The sequence below is a fragment of the Babylonia areolata genome, chromosome 15 (assembly GCF_041734735.1).
Source record: "Babylonia areolata isolate BAREFJ2019XMU chromosome 15, ASM4173473v1, whole genome shotgun sequence".
Taxonomy (NCBI): domain Eukaryota; kingdom Metazoa; phylum Mollusca; class Gastropoda; order Neogastropoda; family Buccinidae; genus Babylonia; species Babylonia areolata.
Window position 1 is genome coordinate 35,475,882 of NC_134890.1, and position 22,304 is coordinate 35,498,185.

A 22,304-nucleotide genomic window follows, 5' to 3' on the forward strand; every position below is an offset into this window, starting at 1 on the left:
AGCTGTATGAAAGTCGATTGGTTAAAAAAAGCAGGCAGATAGCAAACTGACGGACACCCATATTTTAGCAAAAGTATTATGAGCTGTTGCCATCAGGACGACGCTACAGAACTTTTAAGTTGAATCCAGAGCTCTGAAGACTTTTATTCCACGTTCAATCCACCTTTTAAATTCTTTGAGAACTGTGTGTGTGTGTGTGTGTGTGTGTGTGCGCGCGCGCACTCTCATGTGAGACGTGTGAAAGTCCGTGCATGATAGGCTGTACCTTGTTCTGGTTGTGGTGTGTGTGTGTGTGTGTGTGTGTGTGTGTGTGTGTGTGTGTGTGTGTGTGTGGTGTGTGTGTGTGTGTGTTTACTGAGCTTTAAAACGTGACAATTGGTTATAATGAATGTGCAATATGTAGGAAGAATAATGTGCAATATGCAGGATGAATGTACAATGAATATGTCTAATGCTAACGTCCATATTCTAAATGTATTTCTGTTTAATAATTACGATGTAATAATTAATTGCAATGTTTTTAAAAGCGAATCTGTGAAATGCTTTTATTTCAGAACATATGTTTATTACTCTTGTTTAATCACGTTATCCGCGTGTGTGGGGTGGGTGGGGAGGGTGGGTGCGGTGCGGGTGTGTGCTGATTATCTGGTTGTGGTTTTCCGCAATTCATCTTTATTCTTATCTTATCTGTCTATTATAATCAATGTGCAGTATAGTAGGCAATGTTTATAATTATATTCAAATAATGTTTCTTAATTCTTTCTGTTTTTACATTAAGAATACTAGTTATTACCTGCAGTGTGTGGATGTATGTATAAAACGATGTATGTGATATTTTTTACTTTTTTACATTTGTATCTTCGTAATATTTGTAGGGGCTGTTGTTGGCTTTTACAGTTATGGTCCCCATGTTGTTTACTTGTCTATGTTGTGATAATGCACCTGACCAAATTTCTCCAGTTGGAGATAATAAAGTTATTCTTATCTTATCTTATCTTATCTTAAACGGACTACGATTTCAGAACTAATGGAATTCCCATGTGTCTGTGGGCGGAAATTCTCCACTGAGCGTGGCATGAAGATCCACAGGACCAAAAATGGTTATATTAAGAATCTGACGAATACTCATCAGCGCACTGCACCAACAGATAAGACGTCGGAAAACCAAGGCCAGGATTCAAACCACAGTGCCAAGGACATTCACGCTGATAATTCAAACGAATCAGTCGTACAATAACTTGGTGCCAAACGCCAGAAACTAAACTTGCCACCTGCAAGTGCAAAAACGGAATGGGGAGAGTTGGGCCAGAAAATAGTTCGAAAACTTGATGCGCTGATAGGAAAGAGCACCTTGGAACACAAGTTAGCCACATACGGAAATATCGTGTACGCAACCTGTCGGGAAACCTATGGAGTGAAAGAACCAAAGACAAGAACACCTCCTAAAAAGTCCAGGCGACAACGAGAAATGGACAGCATCCGAAATGCAAAAAGAAAGCTCAATAAAACGATGAAGACAGCTTCAAAATTTGAGAACCAGGCCCACAGAAACTTTGGAAAGACCTGAAAGCAAAGCACAGTGCCCTCAGTAAGTACAGAAAGTGGTCAAGAAAGCCAGGGCCAAATCATCACCAGGGCCAAACGGAATACCATACCTGCTGTACAAGAAATGTCTTGAAGTCCTTGAGTGGCTCCACAGAGTGGAGATCAGCATTGAGGAACCTGAAGATCAGCGACCAGTGGATGATAGCTAATGGCGTGTACATCCCGAAAGAGCAGAATTCAAGTACTATCAGCCAGTTCAGACCAATATCGCTCCTGAATGTCGAGGGAAAAATCTTCTTCTCTGTCATGGCTGCAAGACTGACAAAATACCTCATAGAAAATGAGTACCTGGATGTGTCAGTCCAGAAAGGTGGCATCCCAGGAGATCCTGGCTGTATAGAACATGCCACAATGATCTGGGATGCAATCCAAAAAGCAAAGGCAGAGAAAAAGAACTTTGACGTGGTATGGCTGGATCTGGCAAACGCGTACGGGACAGTTCCTTATGAGATGATCCAACTGGCTCTCGAGATGCACCATGTACCAACGAACATCAGGGAAAATACTGAAGGAGTACTTCCATGGCTTCTCAATGCGGTTCACCACCAAGGAATACACGACAGATTGGATCAATTTGGAAGTGGGCATAGCCATGGGCTGTGCAATTTCTCCAATCCTGTTTGTGCTGGCGGTGGAAGTGATCTTGAAGGCCTCAATGAAGGGAACGGATCGAGCTGACCTCGGTAACGAATACCAGATACCTCTTTTGAAAGCCTTCATGGATGACACAACAGTCCTTTCAACAAAAGAGGATGACACCCGTGAAATATTGAAGCGGCTGAACGAGCTAGTTGCCTCAGCCAGGATGAACTTCAAACCAAAGAAATCACGGAGCCTCTCACTGCGTAAAGGAAAGGTAGCTGAAACGGTCACATTCACTGTAGCCAACCAAGCCATTCCAACGGTGTCAGATGAGCCAGTCAAGAGCCTTGGAAGATGGCATGACGAGTCCCTGAAAGACACAAAAAGAGGAAAGGAAACCAAGCAGACAGCAGAAGAAGGCCTGCATATCATAGACCAGTGTGGCCTTCCTGGCAAATACAAAGTGTGTTGCCTACAGTCTATGCTGATACCAAAGCTCCTGTGGCCTCTCCTGATATATGATATCAGCTGTAGCACAGTCGAGTCGATTGAGGCAAAGATCAACAAGTACACACGCAAATGGGTTGGTGTCCCACCTGGTCTCACTGACGTGGCACTCTACTGTCACCAAGCAAAGCTGATGCTACCGCTGAAATCCCTTGTCAAAGAATACAAGGTATGGAAGGCAAGACTTCTCAGCATGCTCGAAGACTCAGGAGACAGTGTTGCGAGATCCAACCAACCCAAGTTGAAGACTGGCAGAAAATGGAAAGTCAGGGAGGTGGTCAGTGCAGCGAAAGAAAGCCTTAAGACAAAGGAAATAATAGGACACACCCAAACTAACAGACAAGGCCTGGAATCAACAAAGATGGAATGGTGGTCCAAGGCAAAGGGGGAAAGCAAAAAGAGACATGATCATACAGGAGATCAAGAAGGAGAGGATAATGAAAGAGTCCAGAAGGCAGTCCAGCAAGGCCAGCAGGGTCAGTGGACAACATGGGAAAATGCACTCATGTGGAACATGGTTCCTCTGAGAATCAGCTTCATCCTAAGATCTGTGTACGACCTCCTTCCCTCGAATACAAACTTGGTGAAATGGGGGAAAGCAGATCACCCTGCGTGCCCACTCTGCCATGGCAAACAAAACAGTGGAACATGTCCTCAGCTCATGCAAAACGGTGTTGAGCCAAGGACGGTACACATGGAGGCACAACCAAGTGCTAAAAGAAATTGCACACGTGGTGAGCACTGTCTAAGGAGCACCAACCCAACCAGAAGTTCCAGTAGAGTTCCGCTCGGCAGAAGGCAATACAGTCTGGCCAGGAACAGCATCCAAAGTTTCCAAAGCATGGAAATGTGGGCTGCTTGATGGTGCCGAAGATTGGGGATGCACACTTGACCTACCAGAGGAAAGAAACACCCGGAAATCATCAGCAAGAGCGGCATGAGACCTGACATAGTACTCCACTCCATGGCAACGAAACAAGTGATTCTGATTGAGGTCACTGTGCCATACGAAAGCAGAATGGAGGAAACCCACATCTACAAGACCGAGAAGTATGCTAGTCTGGCCAGCAGCCTGAGAGATTCTGGCTTCCAAGCCAAAGTCCTCCCCATAGAGATTGTTGCAAGAGGGTTTGTGGGTGCATCTGCCTACAGCCTCATGAAACAGCTGTCAATTTCTGGCAGAGAGAGGATATGGGCTCTCAAGGTAATGGCAGAAGCAGCAGAAAAGAGTTCCAGCTGGATCTGGTCGAGGAGGAATGAGAGTGTGGATGTAATGTATTCAAAATTTACAGAAACTGTTTTATCAGCAGCTGATATGTCCATCCCAGAAGTAAAGATGTGAAGTCAGGTGACCGTTCAGGCAATGTCTGGTGGGATGATGCATGTGAAAAGGCAGCTAATTACAAGAAAGAAACATTTAAGAACTACCTCGCGAACAGTGAGCCTCAAAACCATAAAGAAATGAAGAAAGCAAACACTCGGAGTAATATCACAGTAGCACAAGCTAAAAAAGATCATTGGTCATCATTTTGTTCACAAGAAATTTCAGATCATAAAGACTTTAATAAAGTTTGGACAAAAATGAAAGAAATGAAAATGGAATAAAGTTACCAAGTTGCCCAATATCAAATGACTCACAAAATAAGTTTCTGTCAAATCAGGAAAAGGCAGAAATCTTTGTTGAAATGTTTGCGAAAAATAGCAAATACGAAGGCTTATCATGAATGAATGAATGGAGTCTCCCGTCGGACCGACGGACGAGTAGGCAGGCAGGCTTATCTGTCGGTGTGAAGAAAATAGTGCTTTATACGGTGATCCCATTCCGCAAAATGACTTGCGGTTTAATTCTCCTATTACATATGAGGAGTTACAAACCGATATAGCTTCTCTTTGCAATAAAAAAAAGTTCAGCTAGCATCGGTGCACTATCTAATGAGATGCTAAAACACATTCCAAAAATGTATTGTTTTCCTACACAAAATATATCAGAAATGTTGGATATCTGGAACTGTATCACAGATATGGAAAACATCAATAGTTGTACCGGTTTTAAAAGCAGGAAAACCTAAACGTAATAAAAAAAAATAGTTATAGGCCTATTGCTTTGACCTCGCATGTCAGTAAATTAATGGAAAAATAGTTCTGTTGACAACAATAACTTACTGTGAAAAATACAATATCATTCCAGTGAACCAGGCTGGCTTTAGAAAAGGAAGATCAACGGTCGAACACCTAGTAAAAGATTACAACTCAAATAAAACGTCAGTTAGCCCGCAGAAAAAGTGTCCTACCAATGTTTTTTGACCGTAAAAAAAGCCTATGATCAGGTTTGGCACAAACGTCTTTTATACAAACTTAAATCAGTTGGAATATCTGGTAATCTCTATGGGTATATAAAAAGCTTTTTATCTAATATAATTATTCAAGCAAGGGTGGGAACATATTATTCTTTGCCACATAAACTTGACATGGGAATTCCACAGGGCTCAGTTATAGTCCCAATTCTCTTTAATATTCTTATTCGGGATCTCCCAAAGGTATTATATTGTCAAATCGTGAAGTTTTAGTACAGTATATGATGATATATGTATATGGGTGGGTGTCAATCTTAAAAAAGTCAAACCCACAAAGAGCACAGAATTACATAAGTTGTTTGTATCAATCTGATCTTGATAACCTTGGTAACTATAATTTATGTTTGAAAATGGTCTAGCTTTGTCGACTGAAAAACACATGTATGATGTTGTTTAATTCAGGTGGTAACCCATCTAGCATACCCATTTTTAAATCACTTGGTGACGTCATTGATTATAAACAGATGGTGAAGTTTTTAGGTGTTTATCTTACTTCAAAGCTGACATGGAACATTCACCGTGATTACATCCTAACAAAGGCAAGGAAAAGTATCTTTCTTCTTTTTTTTTTTTAAATTATCAGCCGCTTACCCTGGGGAATGGATACAAAACATTGATTCATCTTTCCATGACCCTTGTAAGATCTAAGATAGCCAATGCACAAGAAATATTTTTCAGTGCACCTAAATACCCTAAAAAACAAAAGATTAAATTGTAAAACTGTAAGGCCTTTAAAAATTGCTATCAAAGCGCCCTCTATGCACCCAAACCGGGAAAACATACAAAACATTCGGAATTTTCCCCTTTAAAATTTGAACATCGTGGTTAAAAACCCCAGAAAAATTTTGTGGGGAATACATTTTAAATTGAAAAAAAAAGAAATTCTTTGTGATGAACTGACAGAAAGATCTGACATTGTTTTTCCTAAAAGGGGCTAATGCCTTTTCCCTCACAAGAAACAGTTGCAACTTACTTTTCAAATTTTTTAAAAGAATCTGATGTTAAAATGAAAGAGTTAGCTCCCAAAACCCCCCATAAACCCCCTTTTCCCTTTCGGGGGAATTTTGTTAAAGCGATTTTGGAAATCAGTTATTCTGAGAAAAAAAAAGGAAGAAAACATCAATACACGCCCAACACTGGCACAACCCAAGCAGAAAAATATCAAAAATCATCTCCATATATTTACAGAGGGATCTGTTTTTGATGCTAAATGCGGGGGGCCCTTCTATTTTCCAGCCTTTAAATTTAAAAAAAAAAAACATATTTATATAGCCCCCCTTTCTCTTAAAGCTAGGTGCTTTTCATGAAAGAAAAATAAATTCAAGTTACATAAAAAAAATTTGACCCCCTCTTCCCCAAAACCCCTTCCCCCCCCCCCTTCCCCCTCTCCCCCCCCCTCACACTTTTTCCTTTTCCCCCTCCCTTTCATCCCAAAAAGAGCTGACATGGGGGGTTGGAAACAAGAAACTGAAGTACTTATAGATGTTTTTTTTTTAAAGATAGTTTTTTTGTGAGACGAAAAGCAGAAATGGAATCAGATGCACGGATGAAAGGGGAAGGGTTTTTTCAAAATGGGGAGCACAAAGAAGAAAGAACGTCCACCATAGATTCTTTTATTGGGCCAAAAGAGGAAGTTTCAAAAGGGAACAGTCAGAGGGAAAAGGGGGAGATTTTTTTGTGGGGGGTAAACACTGATAAGGGCAGAAAGATATGTTGGTCCCTGCAAAAGTGGAAAGCAGAATAGCAAGGGGCACGCAAAATTTTTATTTAAATTTTTTTGCTTCCCCAAAGGGGAGCCAATTTTTAGAGTTGGAGGGGAAAGGGGAAATTGGTCTGTACGTGGGATCTTTAGAGTCAAAAGGGCAGCATTATTTTGGGAAATTTTTTAATTCGGAAAAAATATTATGTGGGCAGCCTATGAGAAGGAATTACAGTGTCCAAATTTGGGACAGCACAAAAGCAGAAATAAGTTTGTAGTTTTAAAAGAAAGGTAAATGCGGATAGAGGGTGAGCGACAAGTTCACAATTGCTATTGTAAACAAAATTTAATACCTACAGGGATGCTGAGATTTTTAATCAAGGGAATGACTCCAAGGTTTCCTTGCTTTTATTTTGAAAACTGAAAATGTGACATCACCAACCACAATAGAGGCAGGAAAAGAAATAGATGTGGAAATTTTGAGAGAAAAAAATGTGGAAAGGGTGTCAAGCGGGCGTGGGAAGTTTGGGGGGGTATGGCAAAAACCCACGCCTTGGTTTTTGGGTCCCTCTGGCTTCCCAATGCATAGAAGGGGTAGCCCCCCCCCAAAAAACCCGACCAAAACACGACACACACAGACACAGACACAGACACACACACACACAATAAAAACACACAACAACACACCACACACCAAAACACACCCCCACACCACACAAACACACACCACGTATCGCGTTCCCCCAAAACACAACACCACACACACACAAAACACACAAACCGGCCCCCGCCGCACGCACCCCACCCACTACACATTCCTGTGTGTCACATCTCCCACCACACACACACACACACACACACACACAAACACACACCACACCAAAACCCCACACCCCAAAACCCCCCACCACAGAAGACAACAGACACACCACACCCCCACACACACACACACACCAAAAACACACACCACACACAAACAAAACTTAAACAACACACCCCACCTCATGACACTAACCCCCCACTAACACACACACACACACACACACTAAAACTAAAACACACCACACACCACACACACCCAACACCACACACACACACACACACACACCAAGAATAATTTACAGTCTTACAAGCCTCTGCACCTTGTCATATCTGGAATCAACCCAAAACCCCGATACCTGTCTGCATCTTTCAAATTTTATTTTACCCTCCTGCTCTCTTTTGCTCTGCTGCCGATGATAGAGCCTTCCGCGTTCCAAAATACAAAGAACATCTCAGTGGTCGAGCCTTTTCATCTGCTGTTCAAATGTGGAGCTCTTTGCTTCATCATGCACGTCACAACCCCTCAATGCCTTTTTCTAACCTCAACACTTTCCTCTTTCTGCAGCATTTCCTCTAGACCCTCTCTCATACATGAACGTAATTAGTTGATCGTGTAGTATATTTTTAACGCTGTATTATGTGTGCGTTGAATGTATGTATGTATGTATGTATGTATATATGTATGTATGTATGTATGTACGAGCGTATGTACGAGTTTGTATGCGCATGTATATGTTTATTGTGCATGATTGTGAGTTGAGGACTGTGTTTCGTATGCGTGTGTGTGTGTGAATTATAAAGCGCTTTGTGCAATGAGGAAAGCGATGATAAAATTAATGTCCAGTTATTATTATTATGAATGCCATAAACAAATGTACACAGGTCCTACACTGCATATAAAAACTCAAGAGTCCCAGCACACACACACACACACACACACACACACACACACACACACACACACACACACACTGGCACTATGCTTTATACCACCCGCTCTCTGTAGCTCAGTAAACAAGGCGACATAGAAACTGCAGCTGTGCTTCTCGAAATAACGTGCTGCTTGTTTGATGCTCCTGGGGAGATTTTATTCACAGATTAAAAAAGGAAATAGGTCATGAATGGTTGGCTGTCTATTTCGGGCACCCTGTCAGGAGCTGGGCATCCTATCAGCACAGGTTTCCCTTGTTGCTGACCTGAGAGCGCTGCAGTGAATGCAATGCCAACTGCTTGTCTGTGAGGATATGGGTGGTGAAATACAGGTGTGATTTATGTCTGTGGGGATATGGGTGGTGAAATACAGGTGTGGATTTATGTCTGTGGGGATATGGGTGGTGAAAATACAGGTGTGGATTTATGTCTGTGGGGGATATGGGTGGTGAAATACAGGTGTGGATTTATGTCTGTGGGGATATGGGTGGTGAAATACAGGTGTGGATTTATGTCTGTGGGGATATGGGTGGTGAAATACAGGTGTGGATTTATGTCTGTGGGGATATGGGTGGTGAAATACAGGTGTGGATTTATGTCTGTGGGATATGGGTGGTGAAAAACAGGTGTGGATTATGTCTGTGAGGATATGGGTGGTGAAAATAAAGGTGTGGATTTATGTCTGTGGGGATATGGGTGGTGAAATAAGTGTGGATTTATGTCTGTGGGATATGGGTGGTGAAATACAGGTGTGGATTTATGTCTGTGGGGATATGGGTGGTGAAATACAGGTGTGGATTTATGTCTGTGGGGATATGGGTGGTGAAATACAGGTGTGGGATTTATGTCTTGTGGGGATATGGGTGGTGAAATACAGTGTGGATTTATGTCTGTGAGGACTATGGGTGGTGAAATACAGGTGTGGATTTATGTCTGTGGGGATATGGGTGGTGAAATACAGGTGTGGATTTATGTCTAGGGGGGATAGGGTGGTGAATACAGGTGTGGATTTATGTCTGTGGAGATATGGATGGTGAAATACAGGGTGTGGATTTATGTCTGTGGAGATTATGGATGGTGAAATACAGGTGTGGATTTATGTCTGTGGGGATAGGGGTGGTGAAATACAGGTGTGGATTTATGTCTGTGGGGATATGGGTGGTGAAATACAGGTGTGGTGGATTTATGTCTGTGGGGATATGGGGGTGGTGAAATACAGGTGTGTATTTATGTCTGTGGGGATATGGGTGGTAATTACAGGTGTGGATTTATGTCTGTGAGGATATGGGTGGTGAAATACAGGTGTGGATTTATGTCTGTGGGGATATGGGTGGTGAAATACAGGTGTGGATTTTGTCTGTGAGGTATGGATGGTGAAATACAGGTGTGGATTTATGTCTGTGGGGATATGGGTGGTGAAATACAGGTGTGGATTTATGTCTGTGGGGATATGGGTGGTGAAATACAGGTGTGGATTTATGTCTGTGGGGATATGGGTGGTGAAATACAGGTGTGGATTTATGTCTGTGAGGATATGGATGGTGAATACAGGTGTGGATTTATGTCTGTGGGATATGGGTGGAGAATACAGGTGTGGATTTATGTCTGTGGGGATAGGGGTGGTGAAATACAGGTGTGGATTTATGTCTGTGAGGATAGGGTGGTGAAGTACAGGGGTGGGTTTAAGTCTGTGGGGGTTGGGTTTGGGGGAAATACAGGGTGGATTTAGTCGTGGGGATTAAGGGGGGGGAAATACAGGTGTGGATTTAGTCTGGGGGGGATATGGGTGGGAAAATTAAAAGGTGTGGATTTTTGTCGGGGAGGATAGGGTGGTTTAAAACAGGGTGGGATTTATGTCCCCGGGGGGGATATGGTTTGGGGAAATTTCAGGGTGGATTTTTTGCTGTGGGGAAAAATGGGGGGTGAAATACAGGTGGGGATTTATGTCTGTGGGGTATGGGTGGTGAAATACAGGTGTGGATTTATGCTTTTGGGGTTTTTGGGGGTGAAAAACAGGTGGGGGTTTTATGGCTTGGGGATTTTTGGGTGGGAAAAAAAGGTGTGGGGTTTATTTTCTAGGGGGGTAAAGGGTGGTGAAATACAGGTGTGGAATTTTTGTCGTGGGGGTATGGGTGGGGAAAATACAGGGGGTGGATTTATTCCCGTGGGGGTATTTGGGGGTGAAAAACAGGTGTGGATTTTTTGTTTTAGGGGGGAAAAGGGGGGGTGAAAACAGGGTGGATTTTTTTCCCAGGGGGATATGGATGGTGAAATTAAAAGGTGTGGATTTATGTCTGTGGGGATATGGGTGGTGAAATACAGGTGTTTGGGTTTTGGGCTGTGGGGATATGGGTGGGGAAAAACAGGTGTGGGGTTTTTGTCTGTGGGGATTTTGGGTGGTGAAATCCCGGTGTGGGTTTATGTCTGTGGGGGAAAGGGTGGTTTAAATCCGGGGTATTTAAGTCTTTGGGGATATGGGTGGGAAATACCGGGTGGATTTTTTTTTCTGTGGGGTATGGGTTTGGGGAAATTTCAGGTGTGGATTTATGTCTTTGGGGGTATGGGTTGGGGAAAAACAGGTGTGGGGTTTATGTCTAGGGGGGTAAAAGGGTGGGGAATTTCCCCGGTGTGGTTTTTTTTCTAGGGGGTTGGGGGGTGAAAAAACAGGGGTTTGGATTTATGTCTGTGGGGATATGGGTGGTGAAATACAGGTGTGGATTTATGTCTAGGGGGATATGGGTTGGTGAAATACAGGTGTGTATTTATGTCTAGGGGGATATGGATGGTGAAATACAGGTGTGGATTATGTTGTGGAGATATGGATGGTGAAATACAGGTGTGGATTTATGTCTGTGGTGATATGGAATGGTGAAATACAGTGTGGATTTATGTCTGTGGAGATATGGATGGTGAAATACAGGTGTGGATTTATGTCTGTGGGGATATGGGTGGTGAAATACAGGTGTGGATTTATGTCTGTGGGGATTTGGGTGGGTGAAAATAAAGGCGTGGATTTATGTCTAGGGGGATATGGTGTTGCAATACAGGTGTGGATTTATGTCTGTGGGGATATGGGTGGTGAAATACAGGTTGGGATTTATGTCTGTGGGGATATGGGTGGTGAAATACAGGTGTGGATTTATGTCTGTGGGGATATGGGTGGTGCAATACAGGTGTGGATTTATGTCTGTGGGGATATGGGTGGTTGCAATACAGGTGTGGATTTATGTCGGGGGGGGGGTAGGATAGTGAAATACAGGTGTGGATTATGTCTAGGTGGTGGGGGGATGGATGGTGAAATACAGGTGTGGATTTATGTCTGTAGATAAGGGTGGCGATATATAGGTGTTAAATTTGTGTCTTTGGGTATGGATGGTAATCATAGTGTGGATTTTTGTCTTTGAATATGGATGGTAAATCATAGGTGTGGTTTGTGTCTTTGGGTATGCGATGGTAAATCATAGGTGTGGTTTGTGTCTTTGGGTATGGATGGTAAATCATAGGTGCCGGTTTGTGTCTTTGGGTATGGATGGTAAATCATAGGTGTGGATTTGTGTCTTTGGGTATGGATGGTGAAAACGGATACAGATTTGTGTATGTGGGGTGGCTGTGGGGAAATGCAGGTGTATATTTGTGTATGTGGGGGTTTGGATTGTGAAGTGCAGGTGTGGTTTTTTGCCTGTGGGTATTTGGGTGGTGGGAAAAAAGGGTGGGGTTTATGTCTGTGGGTATGGAATTTAAACAGGGTGGGTTTTTGTCTGGGGGAAAGGAAAGTGAAACCCGGGGTGGGTTTTTGTCTGTGGGGAGGAAGGAAAAAAAGGGGTGGATTTTAAATTTTGGGGGTATGGGGGGTGAAAAACAGGTTGGATTTATGTCCCGTGGGTTTTGGAAGGGGGAAAAAGGTGTGCATTTATTCTTTTGGGTTGGAAGGTAAAAAGGTTGGGATTTTTGTCTGTGGGTATGGGGGGTGAAAAAAAGGGTTTGGGTTTATGTTTTGTGGGTAGTGAAAATAGGGGGTAGATTTTTTGTTGTGGGGAGTAAATACAGGTGTGGATTTATGTCTGTGGGGAGTGAAACATAGGTTGTTTATGTCCCGGGGGGTAGTGAAACTAGGTGTTGATTTAAAGTCCCGGGGGGTAGTGAAACATAGGTGTAGATTTATGTCCCGTGGGTAGTGGGAAAAAAAGGTGTAAAAATTTTTTTTTTTTTTTTTTTGTCTTTTGGGGATGGGTTTTGAAACATAGGTGTAGATTTTTTGTCTGGGGGGATAGGGGGTGAAATAGGGGTGGATTTATGTCTGTGGGTGGGGAACAAGGGTGGATTTTTTGTCTGTTGGTTTAGGGGGGTGAACATAGGGTGGATTTTTGTCTGTGGGGGGTGAATTTAGGTGTGGTTTTAAAGTTTTGTGGGGGATGGGGGGTGAAAACCAAAAGGTGTAATTTTTGCTGTGGGAATGGGTTTGCACTGAGAAACCCCCCCCTACCCCCCCACATGCACTCGAACACTCACGTTCACAATCGCAACACAAAAACAAATATTTCACACCCTACCCAGCACAAACATTTTATACCACAGGGCAGATTTAACCCCAAATTTAAAACACGTCTTTTTGATTCTTATCAAAAGGATAGCAAAAATAAAGGGCTTTCCCGTTTTTCTAAATCGTTAATGGTTTGAAGAGCAAAATTGTGGATTGTTTATATTTATATAAAAAAACACCCTTGTTTTGATCAAACAACGTGGTGTGTTTTGCGTTTTATGATTGAAAAGGTTCAACAAGAAGGACCGTCTGCCTTTTGAAACACCGAGAGTGGAAGTCATTCTGTGCCTTGCAGTGACTGACCTCAAACTTGAAACTCATCTCTCTCTCTCTCCTCTCTCTCTCTCTCTCTCTCTCTCTCTCTCTCTCTCCTCCTCCTCCTCCTCCTCCTCCTCCTCTTCTTCTCTTCTTCTTCTTCTTCTTCTTCTCTTCTTCTTCTTCTCTTCCTGCAATCTATCTGCCAGAGTTACAACACTGCTGTACACCAGGAACCTCTTTTCCCTTCAGTCTATCTGCTGTACACCAGGAACCTCTTTTCCCTTCAGTCTGTCTGCTGTACACCAGGAACCTCTTTTCCCTTCAGTCTATCTGCTGTACACCAGGAACGTCTTTTCCCTTCAGTCTATCTGCTGTACACCAGAAACTTCTTTTCCCTTCAGTCTATCTGCTGTACACCAGGAACCTCTTTTCCCTTCAGTCTATCTGCTGTACACCAGGAACCTCTTTTCTCTTCAATCTGTCTGCTGTACACCAGGAACCTCTTTTCCCTTCAGTCTGTCTGCCAGAGTTACAAAACTGCTGCACACCAGGAACCTCTTTTCCCTTCAGTCTATCTGCTGTACACCAGGAACTGTTCGTTTCTGGTGAAACCAGGTCAGGGTTATCAGATTTAGGTCAGAAAGGTAGAAGAAGCTGTATTTTTTAACAAGATGTTATGATAAACATCACATCACAGCGAGCTCTGACAGTGATGGGTTTGCACCCCTGGCGTTGGCCTTCGGCACCTGCCGTGGATACACAGCGGCTGTTCTTTTCATTGACTCCCCCCTTTGTCTGTCTGTCTGTCTCTACCTGTCTCTGTCTGTCTTACTCTATCTCTCTGTCTCCCTCTTTCTCTCTCTCTCCCTCTCTCCTTCTCCCGCTCTCTCTCTCTCTTACTGACATATGAACACACACACACACACGCGCGCGCGCGCGCGAATACACGTACACACACTAATACTAACGCTAAAACTAACGCTTACGCATACATGATAGAACGATAATCAACCATGTCCGACTGTGACCATCAGACTTGCAGAGGGAAGGAGGCAATTGCAATAGCTGGGCTAAAATTTGATTATTGTGGAAAATGTCTTCCCCAAGTTATTCTTTCGGCCAAGAAGGCTTTAGGACAAACATCGTTGAGATTGTTCCCATAGGCCAAGTACCCCCAAGGCTGCAAAACTGAGAGCCCGCGAAATCTTGTACCCTAGTTTAAGAGTCATAGTCCCTCACAAAAGACCAAGCTGCAACTTGATTTCCATTGCAGTGGAGAGCCATTGACCATACATCTCTCACTATGCTGTAAACCCAACTGTACGATGTCAGTACCTTAAAGACGAGAGTTGATCATCACGAACACTACTGAAACTGAAACTGAAACTCACACACACACACACACACACACACACACACACACACACACACACACACACACACACACCCATAACAAGTGATTGAAAAACCGCCAGCGCCCCACCTGCCACCCCCACAGCTCTGTGGTCCACGTAATTCCCACAGGTGTTCTACGTCACTCGTACAATGCACAGCTCTGTGGTCCACGTAATTCCCACACGTGCTCTACGTCACTCGTACAATGCACAGCTCTGTGGTCCATGTAATTCCCACAGGTGTTCTACGTCACTCGTACAATGCACAGCTCTGTGGTCCATGCAATTCCCACATGTGTTCTACGTCACTCGTACAATGCACAGCTCTGTGGTCCATGTAATTCCCACAGGTGTTCTACGTCACTCGTACAATGCACAGCTCTGTGGTCCACGTAATTCCCACAGGTGTTCTACGTCACTCGTACAATGCACAGCTCTGTGGTCCACGTAATTCCCACAGGTGTTCTACGTCACTCGTACAATGCACCAGCTCTGTGGTCCACGTAATTCCCACAGGTGTTCTACGTCACTCGTACAATGCACAGCTCTGTGGTCCATGTAATTCCCACTCGTACAATGCACAGCTCTGTGGTCCATGTAATTCCCACTCGTACAACGCACAGCTCTGTGGTCCACGTAATTCCCACAGGTTTTCAACGTCACTCGTACAATGCACAGCTCTGTGGTCCACGTAATTCCCACAGGTGTTCTACGTCACTCGTACAATGCACAGCTCTGTGGTCCATGTAATTCCCACTCGTACAACGCACAGCTCTGTGGTCCACGTAATTCCCACAGGTTTTCAACGTCACTCGTACAATGCACAGCTCTGTGGTCCACGTAATTCCCACACGTGCTCTACGTCACTCGTACAATGCACAGCTCTGTGGTCCACGTAATTCCCACAGGTTTTCAACGTCACTCGTACAATGCACAGCTCTGTGGTCCACGTAATTCCCACACGTGCTCTACGTCACTCGTACAATGCTCAGCTCTGTGGTCCACGTAAATCCCACAGGTGTTCTACGTCACTTGTTCCGTCAGTGCACAGCTCTGCTTCTATAATCGCCCTGCTGTCAGAATTAACTCCCCTTCCTGAACCCCCATTCCACCCCCACCCACACCCCCGCCCGCCCCCACTCATCAATCCTCCGCTATTCCTTAACCCTAACCCCTTTTCACCGTTTTCCCACTTCGCTTTCCCACAGATCAATGCGCTACAAGGGACGTCACTCCAGTTGTCTATCCGCCATGGCGGAGTCGTTAACACAGGGGAGAGAACACTAGGGGAACGTAAGACAAGCGAGGTAATGCGGTGATGTATGAGGCTGAGTTGTCCACCCCTTTCGTTCTTTCTTTCCTTTCCGTTTAAAATTTCTTTTCTTTCTTTTCTTCTTCTTCTTCTGGGTTTTCATCTCTGATCTCCTTTCCTTCCCCCTCTGTTCCCTCTTCAGTTCATCTTGATCCTGGTCCTTTCTGCCTCTTTGTCCCCTCCACCACCACCCTCCCCCAACTGTCCCCACCACCACCACCCTCCCCCAACTGTCCCCACCACCACCACCCTCACCCAACTGTCCCCACCACCACCCTCACCCAACTGTCCCCACCACCACCACCCTCCCCCAACTGTCCCCACCACCACCACCCTCCCCCAACTGTCCCCACCACCACCATCCTCACCCAACTGTCCCCTCCACCACCACCCTCACCCAACTGTCCCCTCCACCACCATCCTCACCCAACTGTCCCCTCCACCACCATCCTCACCCAACTGTCCCCTCCACCACCACCCTCACCCAACTGTCCCCTCCACCACCACCCTCACCCAACTGTCCCCTCCACCACCATCCTCACCCAACTGTCCCCTCCACCACCACCACCCAACTGTCCCCTCCACCACCACCACCACCCTCACCCCAACACCCCCCCCCCCACCACCACCCAACTGTCCCCTCCACCACCACCATCCTCCCCCAACTGTCCCCTCCACCACCACCCTCCCCCAACTGTCCCCACCACCACCACCACCATCCCCCAACTGTCCCCACCACCACCACCACCCTCCCCCAACTGTCCCCATCACCACCACCGCCGTCCCCCAACTGTCCCCACCAACCGCCACCGCCGTCCCCCAACTGTCCCCACCACCACCACCACCCTCCCCCAACTGTCCCCACCACCACCACCCTCCCCCAACTGTCCCCTCCACCACCATGCTCCCCCAACTGTCCCCACCACCACCACCACCATCCCCCAACTGTCCCCACCACCACCACCCTCCCCCAACTGTCCCCACCACCACCATCCTCCCCCAACTGTCCCCACCACCACCACCACCCTCCCCCAACTGTCCCCCAACTGTCCCCTCCACCACCACCACCCAACTGTCCCCTCCACCACCACCACCACCCTCACCCCAACAGCCCCCCCCCCCACCACCACCCAACTGTCCCCTCCACCACCACCACCCTCCCCCAACTGTCCCCTCCACCACCACCCTCCCCCAACTGTCCCCATCACCACCACCACCATCCCCCAACTGTCCCCACCACCACCACCACCCTCCCCCAACTGTCCCCATCACCACCACCGCCGTCCCCCAACTGTCCCCACCACCGCCACCGCCGTCCCCCAACTGTCCCCACCACCACCACCACCCTCCCCCAACTGTCCCCACCACCACCACCCTCCCCCAACTGTCCCCTCCACCACCATGCTCCCCCAACTGTCCCCACCACCACCACCACCATCCCCCAACTGTCCCCACCACCACCACCCTCCCCCAACTGTCCCCACCACCACCATCCTCCCCCAACTGTCCCCACCACCACCACCACCCTCCCCCAACTGTCCCCCAACTGTCCCCTCCACCACCACCATCCCCCAACTGTCCCCTCCACCACCATGCTCCCCCAACTGTCCCCACCACCACCACCACCATCCCCCAACTGTCCCCTCCACCACCATGCTCCCCCAACTGTCCCCACCACCACCACCATCCCCCAACTGTCTCTCCCCTACCCTCTTTCCCTGTCATTTCACTCTTTACTAGCAGCTGCATTTTCCATTAATGTTTCTTTTTTTCCTCCTCGTTTTTGTCTGCCCCTGTACCGTTTAAACGGTGTTTACACGTGTGTGTGTGTGTGTGTGTGTGTGTGTGTGTGTGTGTGTGTGTGTGTGTGTGACTGTGTCAATGGTCACCATACAGAACGTCGTATCTCGCTGAGTCCCCAACCAGAATATCCAGACCTTTTGTTATAGAAGAAGAAGAAGAAGAAGAAGAAGAAGAAGCCAGTATTGCAATTACAATGTTTTAAAAGCGAATATGTGAAATGCTTTTATTTGAGAACTTGAGAATTTATTACTCTTGTTTAATCAAGTAAACCGCGTGTGTGGGGTGGGTGGGGAGTAGGTGGGTACGGGTGTGTGCTGATTATATGGTTGCGGTTTTCCGCAATTTTTCTTTATTCTTATCTGATCTGTCTATTATAATCAATGTGCAATGTAGTAGGCTATGCTTATAATTATATTCAAAATAATGTTTCTTAATTCTTTCTGTTTTTACATTAAGAATACCAGTTATTACCTGCAGTGTGTGGATGTATGTATGAAACGGTGTATGTGATTTTTTTTTTTTTTTTTTTTTTACATTTGTGTCTTCGTAATATCCGTAAAAGCTGTTGTCGACTTTTACAGGTATGGTCCCCATGTTGTTTACTTGTCTATGTTGTGATAATGCACCTGACCAAATTTCTCCAGTTGGAGATAATAAAGTTATTCTTATTCTTATCAAGTAATGTTTAATGTCGTATCCATGTGTGTGTACTGATTGTCTGGTTGTGTTTTCCTGCACCTAATGCAATTTACCTTGTGAGATGATTATGTTATTCTTATCTTAATTGTAATCAGTGTGCAATATAGCATGTCATTTTGTTTATTTCATTTCATTTCATTTATTTATTCATTTGTTAATATTTCCTGCAATGTGTGGAATGAAAGTACGAAACAATGTATGTGATATTTTTACATCTGTGTCTTCGTTATAATCCTAATAACTGTTGTTTTTGATGTTTGTACAGTGATGGTCTCCATGTTGTTTACTTGTCTATGTTGTGATAATGCACCTGACCAAATTTCTCTAACTGGAGATAATAAAGTTATTCTTATCTTATCTTATCTTATCTTATACACGTCCATGCCAAGACAAAGGCATGCCTGACATTTCACTGCATCGGTACAAAGAAATCCAGCATTCCCACCACCCTCCTCTCTTACCACCCTCCTCTCTTACCACCCTCCTCTCTTACCACCCTCCTCTCTCTCACACCCACTCCTCTCTCTCACACCCCCTCCTCTCCCACCACCCTCCTCTCTAACCACCCTCCTCTCTCACAACCCTCCTCTCTCTCTCACATCACCCTCCTCTCTCTCTCTCTCACACACCCTCCTCTCTCACAACCCTCCTCTCTCACAACCCTCCTCTATCACACACCCTCCTCTCTCTCACACACCCTCCTCTATCACACACCCTCCTCTCTCACCACCCTCCTCTCTCACCACCCTCCTCTCTCACACACCCTCCTCTCTCACAACCCTCCTCTCTCACACACCACCCTCCTCTCTCACACACCACCCTCCTCTCTCTCACCACCCTCCTCTCTCCCACACACCCTCCTCTCTCACCATCCTCCTCTCTCTCACACACCCTCCTCTCTCCCACACCCTCCTCTCTCACCATCCTCCTCTCTCTCACACCCTCCTCTCTCACACACCCTACTCTCTCACCACCCTCCTCTCTCACACACACCCTCCTCTCTCACACACCATCCTCTCTCCCACACCATCCCCTCACACACACACCCTCCTCTTTCCCACACACTCCTCTCTCCCACACCCTCCTCTCTCACACATCACCCTCCTCTCTCCCACACTACCCTCCTCTCACCACCCTCCTCTTTCCCACCACCCTCCTCTCTACCACACCCTAATCTCTCCCACACACTCCTGTCTCCCAAACTCTCCACTCTGACCACCCTCCTCTCTCCCACACAACCCTCCTCTGCCACACCCTCCTCTGCCACACCCTCCTCTCTCCCACACCCTCCCCTCTCTCATCCCTCTCCACTCTGATCAGCCACAGGGATCATCCTGTTCCTTTACATAATCCTGTCAGCACTGACGGGCCATTTGCTGTCAAGACAATGAAAGCTTCTGCACCCCCTGCCCTCATTGCGGACCTCAAAGTCCCCATCCTCTCGGCAATCTTCCTCGTGTGAGGTGGAGGTTGGTGCCAGACACCTTTCACCTGAAACCACAGGCGCTGGTCAGTGCACCGTCCAGACTGACCACAGCCCCAAGGGCAGGTTGTGACGTCAGAGGTCACTGACCCCCATCTTGTCCTCTATTGGGGAAAACAAAACCGGCATTCATTCAAATCTCCGGATCCCACCACTGGCCTTCACAGACCATCAGGTCATGGGAATGGGCCGACGTCGCATCCCTTGTACGCAGAAGAAAAAAAAATAGGTCGAGGAGGAGAAGAAAGACAAGAGAAGAGAAGAAAGAGGAAGAGCATAGGAGTGAAGACAGAATGAAATCAAAGGAAAGAAAGAGAAGAAAGAATGAAATCAAAGGAAAGAAAGAGAAGAAAGACCATCGGCAAGAAGCAGAGAGTAAGGGCGGATAACTGGACCTCATACATCACCGCATTACCTTGCTTGTCTTACTGCCCCTAGAGTTCTCTCCCGTGTGTTAACGACTCCGCCATGGCGGATAGACAACCAGAGTGACGTCCCTCTTGCCGCATTGATCTGTGGGAAGGCAGAGTGGGAGAGAAGTGAGGAAGGGGGAGGGAGGACGGAGAGGCGGGGTGAAGAGGATTAGAGAGAGAGAGGGGAGGGGGGGTTAAGAGAAGGAGCTATTAATCCTGATGGCGGGAAGGTTGTTAAGTAGATCAATCTCTTGTCCAGAGCAAGAGCCGCCAGAATGCTTGTGGGCGGACATGCATAGTGCCAGGATTACAGACAGGACGTGAGACCCAGTGGTTGGTTTGGTTAGGCCACAGGCCCATTCCAATGCACACACACACACATTATATATATATATATATATATATATATATATATATATATATATATATATATATAGAGAGAGAGAGAGAGAGAGAGAGAGAGAGAGAGATGACATACAGATCTATATAAGTCCAGAGAGGGAGAGGGAGAGAGACAGGGCGTAGCTGAGACATATTAACATAACATGACTTAAGAAAAAGGATTCCCCGAAATATATTTGTAACTGTCTTTGAAAGGGTTTACTTCCATCCATTCATCATTATCAAGTGGTTGTTTCGCTGTGATGTAGGCCTATGTAAACTCTAGTTTGTATTCTTTGTTTCGCTGTGATGTAGAGCTATGTGAACTCCAGTTTGTATTCTTTGTTTCGCTGTGATGTAGAGCTATGTGAACTCCAGTTTGTATTCTTTGTTTCGCTGTGATGTAGGCCTATGTAAACTCCAGTTTGTATTCTTTGTTTCGCTGTGATGTAGGCCTATGTAAACTCCAGTTTGTATTCTTTGTTTCGCTGTCATGTAGAGCGATGTGAACTCCAGTTTGTATTCTTTGTTTCGCTGTCATGTAGAGCTATGTAAACTCCAGTTTGTATTCTTTGTTTCGCTATGATGTAGGCCTACATAACGTTCAGTGTGTTTTGTGTGTTTCAGGCCTACGTAAAGTTTATAGTGCTTTCTTTGTTTCGCTGTGATGTAGGCCTACATAAAGTTTATAGTGCTTTCTTTGTTTTGCTGTGATGTAGGCCTACATAAAGTTTATCGTGCTTTCTTTGTTTCGCTGTGATGTAGGCCTACATAAAGTTCAGAGGGCTTTCTTTGTTTCCTTGTGATGCAGGCTGTGATGTGATGTAGGCTGTGATGTGATGTTGACTGTGATGTAGACTGTGATGTGATGTAGGCTGTGATGTAGACTGTGATGTGATGTAGGCTGTGATGTAAACTGTGATGTAGGCTGTGATGTGATGTAGACTGTGATGTAGACTGTGATGTGATGTAGGCTGTGATGTAGGCTGTGCTGTAGACTGTAATGTGATGTAGGCTGTGATGTAGACTGTGATGTTATGTAGGTTGTGATGTGATGTAGGATGTGATGTGATGTAGGCTGTGATGTAGACTGTAATGTGACGTAGGCTGTGATTTAGGCTGTGATGTGATGTAGGCTGTGATGTGATGTAGACTGTAATGGAGGTTGTGATGTGACGTAGACTGTGATGTAGGCTGTGATGAAGGCTGTGATGTGATGTAGACTGTGATGTAGGCTGCGCTGTAATGTAGGCTGTGATGTAAACTGTGATGTAGGCTGTGCTGTAGACTGTAATGTGATGTAGGCTGTGATGTAGACTGTGATGTTATGTAAACTGTGATGTAGACTTTGATGTTGACTGTTATGTAGACTGTGATGTAGACTGTGATGTAGGCTGTTATGTAGGCTGTGATGTAGACTGTTATGTAGGCTGTGATGTGATGTAGACAGTGATGTAGGCTGTGGTGTAGGTTGTGAGACAGACAGCCAGACAGCCAGATCGACAGATCGACACACGCACGT

At 45.6% G+C, this 22,304-nt stretch overlaps 1 protein-coding gene across 3 annotated transcripts in view; it reads right to left on the bottom strand.

Moving 5' to 3' along the window:
- Positions 1-22,304, bottom strand: part of LOC143290610 (uncharacterized) — a 112,593-nt gene that overhangs the window by 43,563 nt on the left and 46,726 nt on the right. The window lies entirely within an intron of this gene.